Source organism: Chaetodon trifascialis, chromosome 9, assembly GCF_039877785.1.
Source record: "Chaetodon trifascialis isolate fChaTrf1 chromosome 9, fChaTrf1.hap1, whole genome shotgun sequence".
NCBI lineage: Eukaryota > Metazoa > Chordata > Actinopteri > Chaetodontiformes > Chaetodontidae > Chaetodon > Chaetodon trifascialis.
The window spans coordinates 2021074-2040000 of record NC_092064.1 but is presented as its reverse complement, the minus strand read 5'-3'; the positions used below and the strand labels follow the sequence as shown (position 1 = coordinate 2040000).

General features: G+C 43.9%; 1 protein-coding gene and 1 pseudogene across 1 annotated transcript in view; both read right to left on the bottom strand.

The window, feature by feature from the left end:
- Positions 1-18927, bottom strand: part of LOC139336603 (melatonin receptor type 1B-B-like) — a 73300-nt gene that overhangs the window by 7374 nt on the left and 46999 nt on the right. The window lies entirely within an intron of this gene.
- On the bottom strand, positions 14853-17171 carry LOC139336043 (general transcription factor II-I repeat domain-containing protein 2-like; annotated as a pseudogene).

The window sequence follows — 18927 nt, the reverse complement described above, 5'->3', positions numbered from 1 at the left end:
AGAAAGCATTGACTGCCACCATCCTGTATAGAACTCTCCACTGTAGATCTGCCACCTTCTTTGTTAATAGAGACTTCTACAAAACCCTCCAAGCAGGTTTGATGTCATCTCCCAGGACCAGGTGAACTCGCCAAGGTGTGTCAACAATGCAGCTGCATTGTCCAGTATAGGTCCAGCTATGTTCACCACCGATCAAAGGGTCAGAGTCCCTGCTCTGCAGAAAGAGTCATTCTCAGTGGTTCTGACTATTTCCAACATCCTCCACATTGTGAAGACTCCATGGTAGAGAAGAGGCAAGGTCTGGACCTTCACAGTCTTAAAATCCATTAGGAAAAGAGAATCATGCTTTCCCAGATCACGAAAACGCCTGAGCAGCAGTCTTTGGATGTGCTGGAGGTGGAAAGCGCTCCTCTGCTGGTCAGGTGTAGCAGTCCTTGTCCTTCTTCTTTTGGAAGAAACAGAACAGCCTGTGGAACCCAGTGCAGTTTGTCCAAAAAGAAATCAACTAAAACAGTTTGAATTTTAGACAGCAGGTTTGAAGGAGGATCCACACAAGCCAATCTGTGCCACAAAGAGGAGGACACCAGATTATTTATCACGAGTGTCCTCCCTCTGTAGGACACGCTCGGCAAGAGCCATTCCCACCTTTTTAGACGACCCTCCTCAGCCCTCCTGGTAGAACTAAACTGTCTAGCTGCTTCTTTCCACCCATCACTGCTTCGCTTCTCCCCCAGTTCACCTTTGCAGAGGAGATTTTGTTAAAAAGCGCCACATTATTCTCCAGAATGTCACTGTCTTTCTGATTATTGCTAATCACAATGACATTGTCAGTGTAGGCTGAAAATTTAACAGCTGAGGCGCAACCTGGAAAGCAAACACCAATGAGATTCTTTCTGAGCTTATGAAGAAGAGGTTCAACAGCAATTGTGTACAACATGCTGGAAAGAGAGCAGCCCTGCTGTATCCCCCTCTGCACACTAAAAGGTGCAGCCAAGCCACCATTTACTTGTAGAATACTCACAATAGTAATAGTAATAATACTGTAATGGTACAGTACTTGGATCTTGGCTATAAAACCTGAGCTGAACCCAAAAGCACTCAGTGTCTGCCACACATACTGATATTCATCCCGGTCAAAAGCCTTTTCTTGGTCTATGGAAATAAGACCATCAATACCCAATGAGCCAGAGACGCCCAAGACATGCTGAATGAGGGTGATATTATCACTTATTAACCTGGTGTAATGAGGGTAGATGCAGGCGGAAAGGCTAGCAGGATTAGCAGTTAGCGGAGGTGGTAAGTTGGTAAGTTAATTCAGAGAGTCGACAGATGGAGAAGTTGGGATTTCACTCAATAGTTTTATTCTATAATACTGAACATCGACCATACAAAGCCAGGTCTCCACGGCGCTACGTTCACTAACCATACATGTGTTGTGTGGTGCTATTCAGTATTGCAGTAATAGTGCTGCAGACTTTGACTGTTACACTGGGTACACAGTAAGTTTGATCAACATGGATGACCCCAGTCATCGTCTCTCTGAGTCTGGAGGCCAGAGCCTTGGAGAGGATTTTATAACCTCAGCTCTTGTAGATCATCCCTCTTAAGCAGTAAGGTAATCACTGCCCTCCTGCAGCTCAGCAGCAGCCGTCCTTCATTCAAACTGTTCCTTAAAACCTCCAACAGATCCTCACCAATCACTGACCAGAAAGACAAATTCTGCCGGTAGTCTGTCGATGCCAGGTGCTTTGCCATTTGCCAGGCCCATGAGTGCAGTGTACAGTTCATTCAGGGACAGCTCTGCGTCCAACACTGCATTGCTCTCGGTCTCCACCTGAGGCAGTTCAGCATAAATTTCTCCAGCCAGCTCCACGTCCCCTAGAAATTCTTTTTAAAAAAGTTATTTGTAGAAATTGGTGGCATATCTGCATAGCTCTGGAGTTTCTGTGACTGTGGATCCATCATCGGATTGTAGAGAGTGGATGACCTTTCTCTGACCGTTCGTCCACTCCAGATGGATGGATGAGGCTCCAGGTGATTCCTGTGTAGTTTAGCGTTTTCTGTGCAGTTAAAATCACCTCCCAGAAACAAGAACTCATCAGTGCAATCATGAAGGACGTCAAATAAAACTTTTAAAAAACTCATCTGTCAATGCTCAAAACTGGAGCATAAACAACAATAAAAGTCATTTGACATTTTCATACTGTGCTTTGACTTTTAAAAGGTGACCACACATGATCTCCTCCACCTCCACAGAACAGTTTGTGGCTGAGAAAGGCTTGTCCAGGCCACTCCTCCCTCCACTCCCTTTCATTCTCAGTGTCACTGTGGGTCTCCTGCACAAAAACCACATCTAATTTCTTAATTTCAATCAGTTTGAACAGAGAAGCTCTTTTCGTGACATTTCTGGCTCCACTGATGTTTAAAGAACCAAGATTTAGGTCACACATGATTGATAGATAGATAAATAATCTAAAAGCACAAGCAAAGAATTAAATGTTAAAAGTAAAAATGTCCAAATGTTCAGTGCAAACAGAATTAAAAGTAAAAGTGTCCAGTGCAAACAGAATTAAAAGTAAAAATGTCCAGTGCAACAGAATGCAGGTTTAAATGTCCAGTGTTTAAATGTGTTTAAATGAGATGCCACAGATGTAAGCTGTCCAGCTCTGTGCCCACAACAGAGCCTGCCTTCCTCACCAGTTTGTCCAGACATGTAGCGTCCCTCTTTTTGATGCTGCCTCCCCAGCACACTGCTGTGTAGAAGAGGGCACTTACCACCACAGTCTAGTAGAACATCTGCAGCATCTTTTTGCAGATGTTGAGGGACGCCAGTCTTCTGAGGAAGTACAGTTGGCTCTATCCTTCACAGAGCATCTGTGTTGGCAGTCCAGTCCATTTTATCATCCAGCTGCACTCCCAGGTATTTGTAGGTCCGTACAAACTCCACACACTCCCCTTTGATGGTCACAGGCTCCACCATCTGCTTGGTCTTGGTCATGTTGAGGTGCAGGTGGTTGGAGTCACATGGACCTGCAGTCCCCCTGTCTCACATACTGAGGTCTGCCTGTCAGATAGTTTGTAATCCAGATCACCTTCTCCTGGTAAGCAAACTGCACAGGGTCAAGGGCATGGCGCACTTGTGGCCTCAGGTGGTGTAGCAGCAGCAGCTCCATGGTCTTCATCACATGTGAGGTCAGGGCTACTGGCCTGAAGTCATTCAGCTCCTCAGGTTTTGGTCTCTTTGGGACTGGGATGATGTAGGATGTTTTCCATAGCTGAGGGACTCTCTGCTCTGCTCCAGGCTCAGGTTGAAGATGTGCTGTAGGGGGACTCACAGCTCCAATGTGCAGGCCTTCAGCAGTCGAATCCTCCTTTTCTCTCCCCACGGGCTTTTGTGTCTCTGTCTGCCCTGACTGTGCTGAAGCCGGGTAGCTACATGTTATCATGATGTTGATGTTTTGTCATGAGCCACGATTCAGCAAAGCACAGCAAACTGCACTCCCTGTAGGTCTTGACATTTTTCACCAGCGTAGCCAGTTCATCGATTTTGTTAATATAATATAATAAGATAAGATAAGATAAGATAAGATAAGATAAGATAAGATAAGATAAGATAATGCAGACGTGACAGACAGTGCACGGACTCACGTGACGGAAAGTGCGCAACTCAACATGGTTGGCGACCAGCTGCTAGAATAAACTTTTCTCTCCGAACTTTAAAATTATTATTAATATTTTATTCAATTTTTTTTTCTCTTCATTGCAAGCTCTTTTTTTTCACTCCCCATAAACCTCGGCTCCATCTCTACTAACGGACTACCTCATTCATTCATCGACCTGGACCCTCTAGAGAACTACATCGACCACTACTTCGCCACATACTGTACAATGAACGTGGCCACTTCAACCACCCCTGGGATACCCAGCTTCTCTCCAGCCTGCAAAAGACCCCATTCAGGTTCCCTACCCAGCACACACACATCTCCATCCTCAACCCTGAACGCACCCCATCATTCAGAGGTAAGCGACATTTTAATCTCCATAAACCAAAAACTCTCTGGACTCGACACCAGACTCACACTCATCGAAGTTCTTCACAAAGAATTTCAGTCACTCCGTCAAAGTTTAGAATACAGCCACGAACAGATTGAAAAATCATCAAGGAAAACAAAATCCTTCATAAAACCGTCAATACCATCACCGACCAGCTCACCTCTGTTACAACCCAGCTGACCACCGTCACTGCCGAAAATAAAACAATGAAGGAAACAATTCTGGATCTACAAGCACGCAGTATGAGAGATAACTTGGTTTTTTCCGGCATCCCTGAACACATCACAGACGACCCAGAGAAATCAGTAAAGGACTTTATGAAACTACAGCTCAAAGTCCCCACAGATACAGTCAACAACATCACATTTCACCGCATTCACCGTTTAGGACAGAAAAACACCACTAATAACAGACCCCGCCCGATTGTCGCCAAATTCGAACATTTTAAACAGAAAGAGCTAGTCAAACATCAAGGAAAACAGCTTAAAGGAATGGACTATGGACTAAATGATCAATACCCAAAAGAAATCATGAACAGGGGCAAAAAACTCTTCCCCATCTGCAAACAAGTGATCTCAGAAGGAAAGAAAGCAGTCATCTCAGTGGACAAACTTTACATAAACGGACAGCTATACCGCAGCAAGGTCATCACCCCCTGGTTATACTAGCCACCGCCTGTAAATGCATTGTTGGCAATAACTCATAAGGACAATCATAAAGAGTCACGCACCAACATCTCGCTCCACACAGTATGCGCTTTGATACGCAGCGCTCTCTGTGTTCTTCATTGTTAAGTGTTTCTGTTTTGTTTCCTGTTCTTATGTGTGTAAACCTTACTGTATATGTCCCTTTGTGTTTTGTAATCACATGTCTAGATTCATTCACACACACACACACACACACACACACACACACACACACACACACACACACACAGCATAATGAATCCCTCTTCTTTTGATAACAGTCACCCAACACGTCAGCAATAAAATTTGTTTCTTGGAATATCCGTGGCATTGGTACTCAGGCTAAGAAAAGTAATCTCACCTCACTCCATGCAGATATTTGTTTATTACAGGAAACACATCTCTCAGAATCAGACAACATCAAATTACAATCATCTCAGTTTACTCATTCATTTTCATTACATTTCAATAAAAAACAAAGAGGAGTTTGTATTTTAATCAGTAAATCAATATCATTTATCCATAAGACCACCATTACAGACCCAGAAAAACGGTTTATCGTCATTAACATATCAATCAACAATAGCCCACTGACAATTGGTAATCTTTATGGCCCAAACACTGATGACCTGTCTTTTTTTCATAAATTCTATTCATCCATATCCAACTTTTCTGACTCCCCAATAATACTCTGCGGCGACTTTAATGCAGTAATAAACCCATCAATAGACAGATCTAACACATCGAGCAATACACGCACCTGGCAATCCACACAAACAATAATCCAGTTCAGTTCAGTGAGTTCAGTGATTTTGGTCTTGGTGAAAGTTGGCGCCTACTACACCCAACCCTAAGAGAATTCTCATTTTTTTCATCAGTTCATCATTCATATTCACGCATAGATTTCTTCCTTACCAGTAATTCAATCATCCCAGATATCTTTGATCACCTAATCCACCCCATCATCATCAGTGACCATGCCCCAGTATCATTCAAATTAAACCCACCAAGACCACACAAACCAGTCATCACACGGCACTTTAACACATCCCTCCTGAAAGATCCTGAATTTAACAACCCCATCAAAAGAGAGTGGGCATCCTTCCTGGAGATAAATGATTCTCCAAAGCCACCCCCCACACTTCTATGGGAAACAGGTAAAGCCATTATCAGAGGAATTATCATTTCATATTCAGCCTATAAGAAAAAGAAAGAAAACAAACAAGAATCTGAATTGCAAGATGAAATCAAAAAACTAGAAACTGTCAATACAACTAACCCAACAGAAGAAAACAAGACGAAATTAAGACAATATAAATTAGAAATAAATGAAATCCTGAACAAGAAAACTAACTTCATAATCAGCAGACTCCGAAAGGAAAACTTCTATCACAATAACAAATCTGGTAAATATCTCGCAAACCAAATCAAACGAAAGGAAAAATCCACAATCTCCACCATGAACTCAGCAGGGAAGTCAACAAACTCTCCCGACGAAATAAATCAAATATTCAGAGAATTTTATGCCAACCTATACTCCTCAGATAATAACCCTAAGAAAGAAAACATCAGTTCATTTCTCACTAGCCTCAATCTACCCCAACTCTCCCCTGAACAAAAAAACACATTAGACACACCCCTATCAACTGAAGAAATCCGCCCTCAATAGAATGCCTGACAATAAAGCACCCGGTCCTGATGGCTTCCCTGCTGAGCTCTATAAACACATCTGGTCCATTTTAGCTCCACTTTTCCATAGAATGTTAACCGAAATACAACTAAACTCCAGACTTCCACCCAACATGAATACAGCATCCATCTCACTCCTTCTCAAACCAAACAAAGACCCCACCCCGTCTTCAAGCACTCTCCCACAGATTAGAAAAGATAATTCTGTCTATTATTCACCCAGACCTAACAGGATTTATCAAAGGAAGAAACTCATCCAATAACACATGTAGACTATTCAATATAATACACCACTTAGCCACACATAACCACAATTCAATCATAGCCACTTAGATCCAGAAAAAGCCTTTGACAGAGTTAACTGGTCTTTCCTCATCCACACCCTACACAGTTTTGGCTTTGGGGAATCATTTATTAATTGGATTAGAACACTCTACACCTCACCTACAGCCACAGTTATTACTAACCGACAAACCTGACAGAGCTTCACTCTTCACAGGGAGACCAGGCAAGGTTGCCCACTCTCTCCCTCTCTGTTCACCATTTTCATTGAACCCCTAGCAGCAGCCATCCGTCAGAACCCCCTCATTACAGGAATCCAAACCCCCAACATGCACCATAAAATCAGCCTCTATGCAGATGATATATTACTTTTTATTGAGAATCCACAATCATCACTACAAGAAGTAATCAGAGTCATCAAATCATTCTCTCTTCTCTCTGACTACTCATTAAACTGGAACAAATCCTCCATACTCCCACTAAACATCAACAGTCTGGATGTGGCAGCCCTTACAACCCCCATCCCCTTCTGCACAAGTCACATCACTTATTTAGGCATCCACATTTCCCCCAGACTGTCAGAGTTGATCAACCTGAAATTCACTCCACTACAAAAAACTATTCATGATGATCTCCAACGATGGATTAACTTCCAACTAGCAGTTCTAGGCAGAATAGCAATAGTCAAAATGACAATCCTCCCCAAAATCAATTATCTCTTCTCAATGATCCCCACTCATCCAACCCTCACCTGGTTTCATTCCCTCGATTCATCCATCAACAAATTTTACTGGAAAAATAAACCCCCATGAATCAAACTAGCCACTCTTCAAAAATCAAAAAGATTAGGCGGACTCAATGCTCCAAATTTTCATTATTACTCACTAGCAAATCAACTTCAGTACATCTACAAATGGACCCACTCTACTCAGTCAGATAGCACTTGGTTAGACATAGAAGAAACAGCAAAGACATCCATATTTCAGATTTACCATTCCTTAGTCAAACTATCAAAAAACACCCCTGTTTTCAAAACCCCACAATATCATCGGCCCTGACAGCCTGGTGGAAATTCTACAGGATTACTAACTCCACTATGACACCTTCACTTTTCACCCTGATCTGGCACAACCCGGACTTCATCGGCAATAAACAATCACTATACTTCAGCACTTGGGTAGATAAAGGGATAACTCACCTCAAACATATCTTCAACAAGAACGTCCTGGTTCCATTTTCCCTCCTGGTCCAGAAGTTCAGGAACCATCACTTTTTACAATATTTACAGGTCTCATCATCCATCCAATCAACAATGAAAAACAAGAATATAAACTTAGGCCTCCCCCCTCCAGCCTCTACATTAATTAACATCCCTTCCTCAAAAAAACTTTTATCTAAAATATACAAAGTATTATCACAGGCTAATACATCATCCTCCATACCTTCAGAAAAATGGGAAACTGATCTCGCCATTACTCCTGATGCCGACTTCTGGCCCCAAATCTGCCAGAATATTTCGTTCATGACAACAAATACCAATTTATGACTCATACAATACAAAATTCTCTATAGAACTCATCTGACTAGACACAAAATGCAAAAAATGGGCTTCTCATCATCTGGAAACTGTTCACGCTACTCACTAAACTGCACTGATACCTACATTCATGCAATCTGGCACTGCACACCTGTTCACTATTTCTGGAGAAACATTACAGAAACATTATCCCAGATCATGGGCTGCCACATCCCACTTTCCCCTTCTCTGTGTTTATTAGGAGACCTATCCACAATAAAACTTGACAAAACACAGACCCGTTCACTTCTAGTGGCACTGACTGTCGCCAAGAAAACTATCCTCATGAACTGGAAGTCTCGGAACTCCATACATATCATACACTGGAAAAACCTGCTCATAGATTACGTCTCCTTAGAAAATACAAACTCCTCTGATAATAATCATAACCCTACCTGGCTATCATTTATCACTTTTTTACAATCATAATCTGCCACAAATTAGTCACATCATCCACTTTAGTTCCTTGACAACTCCATTCCCATCCTTTTTTTGGGGGGGGGGGGGGGGGGGGGGGGGTAATTGATACAACCATCATTATTACTATAACTATCATGATTAACATTATTGTCATTATTTTCATTTAGACTTATTTATTTATATATTTATATCTATACTTACCACTTACCACTCTACCACTGGGTCAAGCTTGTTGGGCCATGGCCTGTGATCTTCTTATCCCTCCCGGCCTTCCCCTTCCCCCCCTTCTCCCCCAATTCTGCGCCCAGGACTGTTTCTAGGTGGCGCATCACCTTTTTTTTAATGCACATCACACTAGTGTAGGAAGAGGAAAGGGGACACAATGAAATCAGATTACAGTTCATGACAACCCCCCTCCTCGTTTTTAATGCACCACATTAAGGGAAAAAAAAAAAGAAAAGAAAAAGACAAGGAGGATAATAATAATAATAATAATAATAATTATAAATACACTATATACATCTAGACATAGGGTAAGGTGTTGTGCTGCATACAGTCCGGGGCATGCGGGAGTGGAGGGGGAGGTCCGGGGGTTTTGGGGGCTGCAGGGTGGTCCTGTGCGGGTGGGCAGGGACCCAGGGTATTCTATAAATTTAAAGACCTCCCCTCCTCCTCCACCCTCCCTCCATAATATTGTTATTGTTACTCATCATCTTCATTAATATTGAATATTCTTATTATTGATATTATTCTTATTATTATTATTGCAAAAATTATAAGTTTACAATGTGGTATTTCTGTTTTGCCTCTACTTTCTTTAATTATCTTTTTTTTTCCTTCTGTTTGGTCATTTCCATCATTATTTTTATTCTGTTTGCCTGTCTGACAATTCTAATATTTATTATCACTATTAGTAATAGACCAGACCAGGAGCAGTGGGCTGCCAGCCGACAGTGGCACCTGGGGATCCACTTACTTGTTGTCACCATTGGTCAGGTGGTGATCTTGCATGTTTTTAGTGTTTTTTTTTTTAAGGAGGAAACCCCAGGTGAACATGGGGAGAACATGCAAACTCCACACAGAAAGGCCCCTTTTTCCTTGAGCAGCAGGCACCGAAGGCATGGTGGAGGACACGCCTCCAGCGCCCACAGCGGGATTCGAACCAGGACCTTCTAGCTGTGAGGCGACAGTGTTACCACCTGTGCCACCGTTCATTAGTGAGTTCACATTTCCCATGATAGCTGAAGCTACCGAAGGCTTGTATCTTCACTTTCTCACTAGCCGCTTAGCCTTTAGCCTAGCGCTGGCTCTGCAGCCTCGATACGGCCTCCTCACCTGGTCAGGTAAATGGGGAACCACACTGGCACGGAACTTTGTTTGCAGAGCGAACAAAGAGTACAATGAGTGCGCATGCGCCGACCGCGCGTGCAGCCTGTTGCAGTCGTTCCTGTTTCTTTTCTTAGTTTTTACAATTCTTTTGCTCTATTCTTTATTATTAATATATTGCAACGTAAGGACCGTCATTTTGAAGCTGTGCCCTCTCCAAACATGCTGGCTGAGAGAGTTCTGATTTGTTTTTTCACTTTGAAAATACTATTCTCACTGGGACACAGCACCAATGTGCAGCGCATTGTTTACGCCAGAGATCAGCTGATCGCGCTGAGGCCGGCCGGCTTGTCGGCTAGAACAACAGAGATCCCCGCTGAAATCTGGAGAAAAACACACAGAGGATGCAGGGGAGGACGGAAACAGCGGAGGAAAAGAGCTGGGTCGAGACAACAGAGGTTTACGGAGAAGAGGGGGTATAAGCTGTGTCTCCCCTCTCTCATGATGGGCAACATGCGGTCACTGGCGAACAAGGCGGACGAGCTGACAGCACTCGCCAGGAGTCAAAGGGAGTATCGGGAGTGCAGTCTGATCTGTTTTTCGGAAACATGGTTGCATTCGGACATACCCGAAGGAGGGGGGCTCGCCGTTCTAGTCAACAACTGTTGGCATAATCCTGGTCACATTAACATCAAGGAACGTATTTGTTGCTCGGACATTGAACTGCTGGCTGTTGGACTCAGGCCATATTATTTGCCCAGGGAGTTTTCACATACCATCATCGTTGCTGTTTACATCCCCCCCTCTGCCAACCCGACGTTGGCATGTGACATCATTCACTCTGCCGTGGCCCGTCTGCAAACCCAACACCCGAGTGCATTCATCGCTATTTCGGGTGACTTCAACCATGTCACCATGGCAAGAACACTGCCCAATTTCACGCAGTATGTGAGCTGTCCCACAAGAGAGGACAGAACCCTGGACTTGCTGTATGTTAACATCAAGGATGCATACAGCTGCTCCCCCCTCCCCCCTCTGGGCAGGTCAGATCACAACCTTGTGCACCTCACTCCCTGTTATGTGCCTCTGGTGAAGAGTCAGCCTACGACCACAAGGGCAGTAAGGAGATGGTCAGAGGAGACATGTCAGACACTGCAGGGCTGTTTTGAAGTGACAGACTGGCAGGCACTCTGTGAGCCGCATGGGGAGGACATTGATGGGCTCACAGAGTGCATCACGGACTACATCACCTTCTGTGTGGACTCCACTGTCCCATCCAAGACTGTCCATTGTTATCCAAACAACAAGCCGTGGGTGACAAAGGACATCAAAAACATCCTCAATCAGAAGAAGAGGGCCTTCAGGGCGGGTAACAGGGAGGAGGTGAGAACAATACAGAAGGAACTAAAAGTGAGAATCAGGGAGGCTAAGGAGAAATACAGGAGGAAGCCGGAGTGGAAACTCCAGCAAAACAACTTGAGAGAGGTCTGGAGTGGTATGAGGACCATTACTGGCTTCGGGACAAGCAGCAGAGGAGTTGAAGGCAGCATTGACAAGGCAAACGAGCTGAATTTGTTTTTTAATAGATTCGACACTGCAGGCCTGGCTCATGCTGTCTCTGACTCCGCTGCTGTCTGTCCTGGACGACCATCATCAACCACTACCCTCTCCCCCCCTCCTTCTCCTCCTCCACCCCCTCCTCCTTCTCCTCCTTCTCACACCCCCCCCATCTTCCTGTATGAGCCCTCTTCACACCTCCTCAAACTGCCAGACTATCCTCACTCACCAACTTGAGGATTACACCACACCTCCCCCACCTGTCACCTCCACAGTGTGCTTCACTGCTGACCAGGTGAGAAGACTGAGACTCCACTCTAACAAAGCTCCAGGCCCTGATGGTGTCAGCCCCAGGGTGCTCAAAGCCTGTGCCCCCCAGCTGTGTGGAGTTATTCAACATGTCTTCAATATGAGCCTAAGTCTCCAGAGGGTCCCCATGCTGTGGAAGACGTTGTGCCTCGTTCCTGTGCCAAAGACATCACAGCCCAGGGACTCAAAGGATTACAGACCTGCGGCATTGACCTCCCACATTATGAAGACTCTGGAGAGACTCGTCCTGGAACAGCTCCGGCCCCTGGTCAAGCCACTGTTGGACCCCCTCCAGTTCGCCTATCAGCCCCGACTTGGAGTTGAGGACGCCATCATCTACCTGCTCAACCGTGTCTATGCCCACCTGGACAAGCCAGCGAGCACTGTGAGAGTCATGTTTTTTGACTTCTCCAGTGCATTCAACACCATTCGTCCAGCTCTACTGGGTGACAAGCTGACAGCGATGCAGGTGGACGCCCCCCTGGTGTCCTGGATTGTGGACTACCTGACTGGCAGACCACAGTATGTGCGCCTGCAACACTGTGTGTCAGACAGAGTGGTCAGCAACACTGGGGCCCCGCAGGGGACTGTTCTCTCTCCCTTCCTCTTCACCCTCTACACCACGGACTTCAGCTATTGCACAGAGACCTGCCACCTTCAGAAGTTTTCTGATGACTCTGCGATAGTTGGATGTATCAGTAAGGGCGATGAGGATGAGTACAGGGCTGCTGTGGACAACTTTGTCACGTGGTGTGAGCAGAACCATCTGCAACTAAATGTGGCAAAGACTAAGGAACTGGTAGTGGACCTGAGGAGAGCCAAGGCACCGGTGACTCCTGTTTCCATCCAGGGGGTCGTTGTGGAGGATTATAAGTACCTGGGGGTTCATATTGACAATAATCTGGACTGGGCAAAGAACACTGACGCTCTCTACAGGAAGGGCCAGAGTCGTCTCTATTTCCTGAGGCGACTGAGGTCCTTCAACATCTGCCGGACTATGCTCAGGATTTTTTATGAGTCTGTGATGGCAAGTGCAATTCTCTATGGTGTTGCGTGCTGGGGCAGCAGGCTGAGGATGGCAGACGCCAACAGACTCAACAAACTGATCTGCAAGGCCAGTGACATTGTGGGGATGGAGTGTGACTCTCTGACGGTGGTGTCAGAGAGGAGGATGCTGAATAAGCTAAGGACTATATGGACAATGTCTCACACCCACTTCATGATGTGCTGGCCAGGCACAGGAGTACGTTCAGTAAGAGACTAATACCACCAAAACTGAGGACTGAACGATACAGGAAATCATTCCTGCCTGTGGCCATTAACCTGTACAACTCCTCTCTCTGAATGGCCCTTGGACTTCACTGTCACTGTCTGGTCTGTTCTGTTGAATATTTTACAATTTCACTTTGCACATCTGATTGCATTTTGCACATTTTTTTGCACATCCAATATACTCAGTATATTACTTATTTTTATTACTGTACATTTCATTGTGTTGCATATTTTGTGTTGTATATTTCTTAATTTGTGTTGTATATTTCTTATTTACATATATCTTTAGTATTAATATTCTGTTTCTTAATATTGCCTTTATATATATATATTTATTCCTTCTTGTTCTTTCTCTCTTTTTTATTCTAATCTGTAATTCTGTTTTGTGTGGAGTACTGTACAAAAAATAATTTCCCCTTGGGGATCAATAAAGGAATTCTGATTCTGATTCTGAGCAGTTGGTTCCTTGAATAAACAAGTTTAGGCTTATTAAAATCCATATCCATAGGATAGAGGTTAATCAGTGATAAAAAAAAAAGAGCACTGCAAGCTCAAAAAGTACAAAATAGCACACAACACACAGAGCTGCTGGAAGGGCTGCCACTTGTGATGGCGCTGGAAACGGGACCTGTGACACATGATGGCCAACGATGGCTGTATTTAAACAAATTACACAAAAGGCTGCCAAGATCATTGGCCTCCAAATCCTCAACCCCCATAGACCTCAAAAGCATAGCCACTGCAGCCAGAGCACATACCATAGCTCCTGATCCAGGTTATCCTCTCAACCCACACTTAGTACCCCTCCCACCTGGTCACTGTTACAGGTCGCTGGGATGGAAGAAAGTTAAGTTCATCATGTAACCCAGGTTAAAAATCTGCATTAAAAAAATAGTTCATGGTGTATTCAAAGACGTTTGAGTTAAAAACACTGAAATTCATGGTGGAAAAATCAATTCATTAAATACAATGTTTTGGTTAATGGTTGAAAACAGAACGGTAATAACATAATTTATTGAGAGTTTCACTTTGAAAGAGATTGGTCGGAGACGGTCTGTCACCCAATCGGAAACAAGCCCACCCACTGACCCGATAGGAGCAATCTGACTCATGTTAGGATGGTGAAACAACAAAAGTGGACAAAACTCCGATAAAACTCGGAAAAAGAACCATCGGCAAAATCTCCCAGGACAACCTGGACCTGTGTGAACGCAGTTGGAAGAACCTCTCAGGAAGAGAAACGCATCAGTGAGCAACCATTCTGATGTGTTAAATCAGGGGTGTCAAACTCAAGTACACAGTGGGCCAACATTTAAAACCTAGACAAAGTCTGGTATTTATTGGAAAAATCTTCCTCCATGTGGACCCAAACAAGTTTTGCTTAAACACTGAATAGGGAACTAGCAAAGCTTAATACTATCCAATACATAACTTAATATTGCACATCAATGGCATTCATTTCTTAATTAAAATTTAAATAAAAATTGTATGCCTCTATTTTTATTTGCAGCCTTCTGATTTAAATTTCAACAGCAACCTTTTTTTCCCACAGGCTAATAATAAATGCAAAAATGAACTAAAAATTAATAAATTAATTACTTAATAATACTCTTCAATGAACGTGCCACCATTCAAGCCCATGCCATGTAGTAGCAAGAAAAAGTACATAAAGAAAATGTTAATTATAGTTCAGTTTGAGGGATGAAATGTGGAAACTGTGCAGCGCCCACAGCATCATACTTTGACTTCAGTGTGTCACTACACTGGAGTTCAATCAGCTCTATTTGGAGTTTGGTTGGTACGTTTTCCACGTCAACTGCAAACGGATTGCTGAGCAGTTCAAATCTACATTTCTGGACATCAAAGTCAGCAAATTGCCACTTAAACTCAGCGCTGAGTACGCTGAGTTTTTCAGCAAACTGTGCACATGGGAACATGGCGGTAGAGATCTGCAATTTCATGGTTTAGCAGCGGAGAAAATGGACCAGGTTTCCTTGCAGCATCTGATTCTGCCACAGGCACAGTTTAGTTTTAAACTGCCGCGTACATGTCTGTGATGATACGCCCCCGCCCCTGAAGCTGCAGGTTCAGCGCATCGAGATGACTTGTGACGTCACACAGAAAGGCCAGCTCACACATAAACTTTTGTTCCCGGACCTCTGCTGTGTCTTTCCCTTTGTTTTCCAGAAAATGACATATTTCCTCACGCAGCTCGAAAAATGTGTTTGGTACTTTTCCTCGGCTTAACCATCTCACCTCTGTGTGATACGACACATCTGCGTATTCCGAACCACACTCCTCCAGACTTGAACTGGCGGTGATTCAGACCCTTGGCTCTTATAAAGTTAACTATTCATGTTACTGTGGCCATAACATGTTCCATCTTTAGGGCTTTGCCACACAGCAATTCTTGATGTATGATGCAGTGATAAACAGTTAACTCACATGCACAGTTCTCCCGCATCTTCTCCCGAACCCTGCCCACCAGTCCACTTTTTTGACCGCACATCGCTGGCGCACCATCCGTAATCCCACGAGTTTATCCAACGGCAGCTTCATTTCAGTTACAAATTTGTAAACCTCTTCAAAGATTTCCTGTCCTGTGGTTGTGCCACGCATTGATTTTAATCCCAAAAGTTCCTCTGTAACACAAAGATCTGAGTCCACTCGACGGATGAAGATTGAAAGCTGGGCAGTATCAGATTGGTGCTCTCATCCACAGCAAGAGAGAATGCAACAAATCTTTTCCCTTGTCCATCAGCTCGTCATATAGATTGGTGGCAAGATCACATGTGCGATCAGCTATCAGTTTCTGCTCAGGCTCACATTTAAAAATGCTTGCTTTTTCTCTGGGCACACGAGATCACAAACTTTCATCATGCACTTTTTCACAAACTCTCCCTCATTAAACGGTCGGGCTGATATTGCGATCTCTGCTGCCACAATAAAACTAGCCTTTACAGCAGCCTCACGTTGTGAAATAGCTTTTTTGAACATAGTCTGTTGTGAAACCAAACTTCTTTTCATCTCAATTCAATTCAATTCAATTCAATTCAATTCAATTCAATTCAATTTTATTTGTATAGCGCCAAATCACAACAGAAGTTGTCTCAGGACACTTTCCATATAGAGCTGGTACAGACCAAGCTCTTTTATCTACAAAGAAACCAACAATTCCCCCATGAGCAAGCACTTGGCGACAGTGGCGAGGAAAAACTTCCTTTTAACAGGCAGAAACCTCGAGCAGAACCAGACTCTGGGTGGGCGGCCATCTGCCTCGACCGGTTGGGTGAGAGAGGAAGAGCAAGAGAGAGAGAGTGAGACAGACAGACAGACAGACAGACAGACAGACAGACTGACAGACAGACAGACAGAAAGAAAAGCAGTCAGAGAGAGAGAGAGAGAGAGAGAGAGACAGAGACAGAGAGACAGACATGCAGTCACAGTAACAGTGACAGTGGATGTAATAACAGCAGTAGCAGTTGCAGTGGATGTCAGGCAGGGCCAAGGCAGGAGACGCAGCTGAAATCCACAATCCAGATTCAGCCACTGTCCATGGGAACCTGCAAGACGACAAAGCACAGAGACTCCGGGGAAGGAGCTAAGTTAGTAAGACGCCGTGGTAGGACATGAGAGCGTGCGGATGGAGAGGGACAGAAGGACGGAGGAGCTCGGTGTATCTTTGGATGTCCCCCAACAGTCTAATCCTATAGCAGCATAACTAGGGGCTGGTCCAGGACCAGCCTGAGCCAGCCCTAACTATAAGCTTTAATAATAATCTCCTCTCCTTCATCTACTTTCTGGCGTTTTTGAGTCATGTCCAGGTCCCTGCACTTGTCTTGGTGTTTTGTTTCATAGTGTCGTCTAATGTTGTACTCCTTGGTTATAGCCCTGTTGGCTCCACATACAAGACAAACCGGTCTGTCTTTTATATATGTAAACAGATATTCTGCCTCCCACCTGTCCAGAAAGCTCCTGTTGTCTGCCTTTCTTTTCGCCATTTTTGGAAAAGTGGCGCGGTGCCAGTAGTACCATGAGGACGCTGTGGCTACTGTCAACAGAGGAGAGGATGTTTAGGGGTCCTGTCCTGAGTGAATGCGCCAAAACACCAGCAGAGCATTCTGGGATTTGTAGTATCAGCGATACATGCGCTGTATAATACCAGCGGGCCAGCTCTAGTAGTCATTTGATATTTGGTCTCGCGGGCCAAATATAATTACACTGTGGGCTAAATTTGGCCCGCGGGCCAGAGTTTGACACCTATGTGCTAAATGCTAATATGCTAATGCTAATGCCACGAGCTAACCATTAGCATAGGAGCTTCCAGTGCTGATCGGCGCGAGGGCAGACACACTAGATGCAGTAATGCTGAAGCACTTATCCGACATTTTAAAAGTTCACTTGTTACACTGAGTTGTAATGTATTATGCGTGTGTTTAGCACTTCTGTGTGTTCCAAACACATTTAGCCATAGTTTACCTATTACATATTTTTCTTTATGAATGACTGATGTTGTTTGTGTGCTAATTACCATAAAAAGCACCAAATATTTTGATACTGTTGAATTGAAGAAATTATTTTAATAACATAATCTGATATTTTGAGTTTATTTTACTACTGAACATTGTGATATTATACTGCAACGGTAAGTCAGTAAAACAGAACTCTCTATTGCTATAGAGTTTGTGTGGATCTAACATGATTAATGTTCTATAATTCATTATTGAGAGTTGAGAAAAATTAAAATGAATGTTCTGATCCTACTTATCGTAGGTCAGGCTTTTTATTGCTGGACCATAGAGAGTTGGACCTACCTGGATATTGGAGCCAGTCGAAGTTGATGGTCAGCCAGACCCCGGAGGATACTTAGAGATACGATGCCACGGAACCTGAATCCTTTTACACCTTTGCACGTACACACACACCACCCACACAACAGTGTGGTGGGACTGATTTTCCACCTCCACGGTGTCGACTGAAAAAGTGACTGAAAAAGGTGAACTGAACTGAGAGTTGTGCTATTCTGTGAAATTAATCTGTTTTATTCATCCTTCCAATTCTGTAATAAATAGGGAGGCATCAGTCACTACATTTACATGGAATCAAGTAACCCTTTCATAACTGGAATATCAGCAATAACCCGGTTGCACACAGCCATGTAAACACAAATAACCCTTTTTAAAAAACGGAATATGACCCCTGGGTTACTCCTTTTCTAACCCGAATATTTGGTCATGTATACACCTATTGGAATATCCCCATTGAACGAAACATTAATTTGAGTTCTGCGCATGTTCTTTTCGCAAGAAATCTTGGTCTTTTGACTCCAGGTAGCATGGATATGGATGGCACAGCTCCGGCTCCATTTCCTATTTCTTCATGTTTTTGCCTTCAATTAATGAAGAAAGTGAGGCAGAATAGTGTCAAGTACTGGTGGTGGGTCAGTACCAGCACCAAAGCGCAAACGAAGGCGACTGTTACCGGCCCGGGCTGTTCATTATCCGCTGTGCTGCTGCTGTTGTTGTTGTTTTTGGATACAGGAAGAAGAAGCTGAAATGACGTGCAGTGCGTCATGACGTTCTCCGTGCGTTGACATGTTGTCCGTGCGTTGCTGTGCGTTGCTATAACAGAACTGAATAGAACATCCAGATTGCAATGTGCCTTAGTTTGTGTGTTTGTGCATGCAAAGTTTGAGAATGTGCTGATAGTGGGTATATGTTATTGGTTTCATATCAGTTGCAGGCCTGATACTTGACC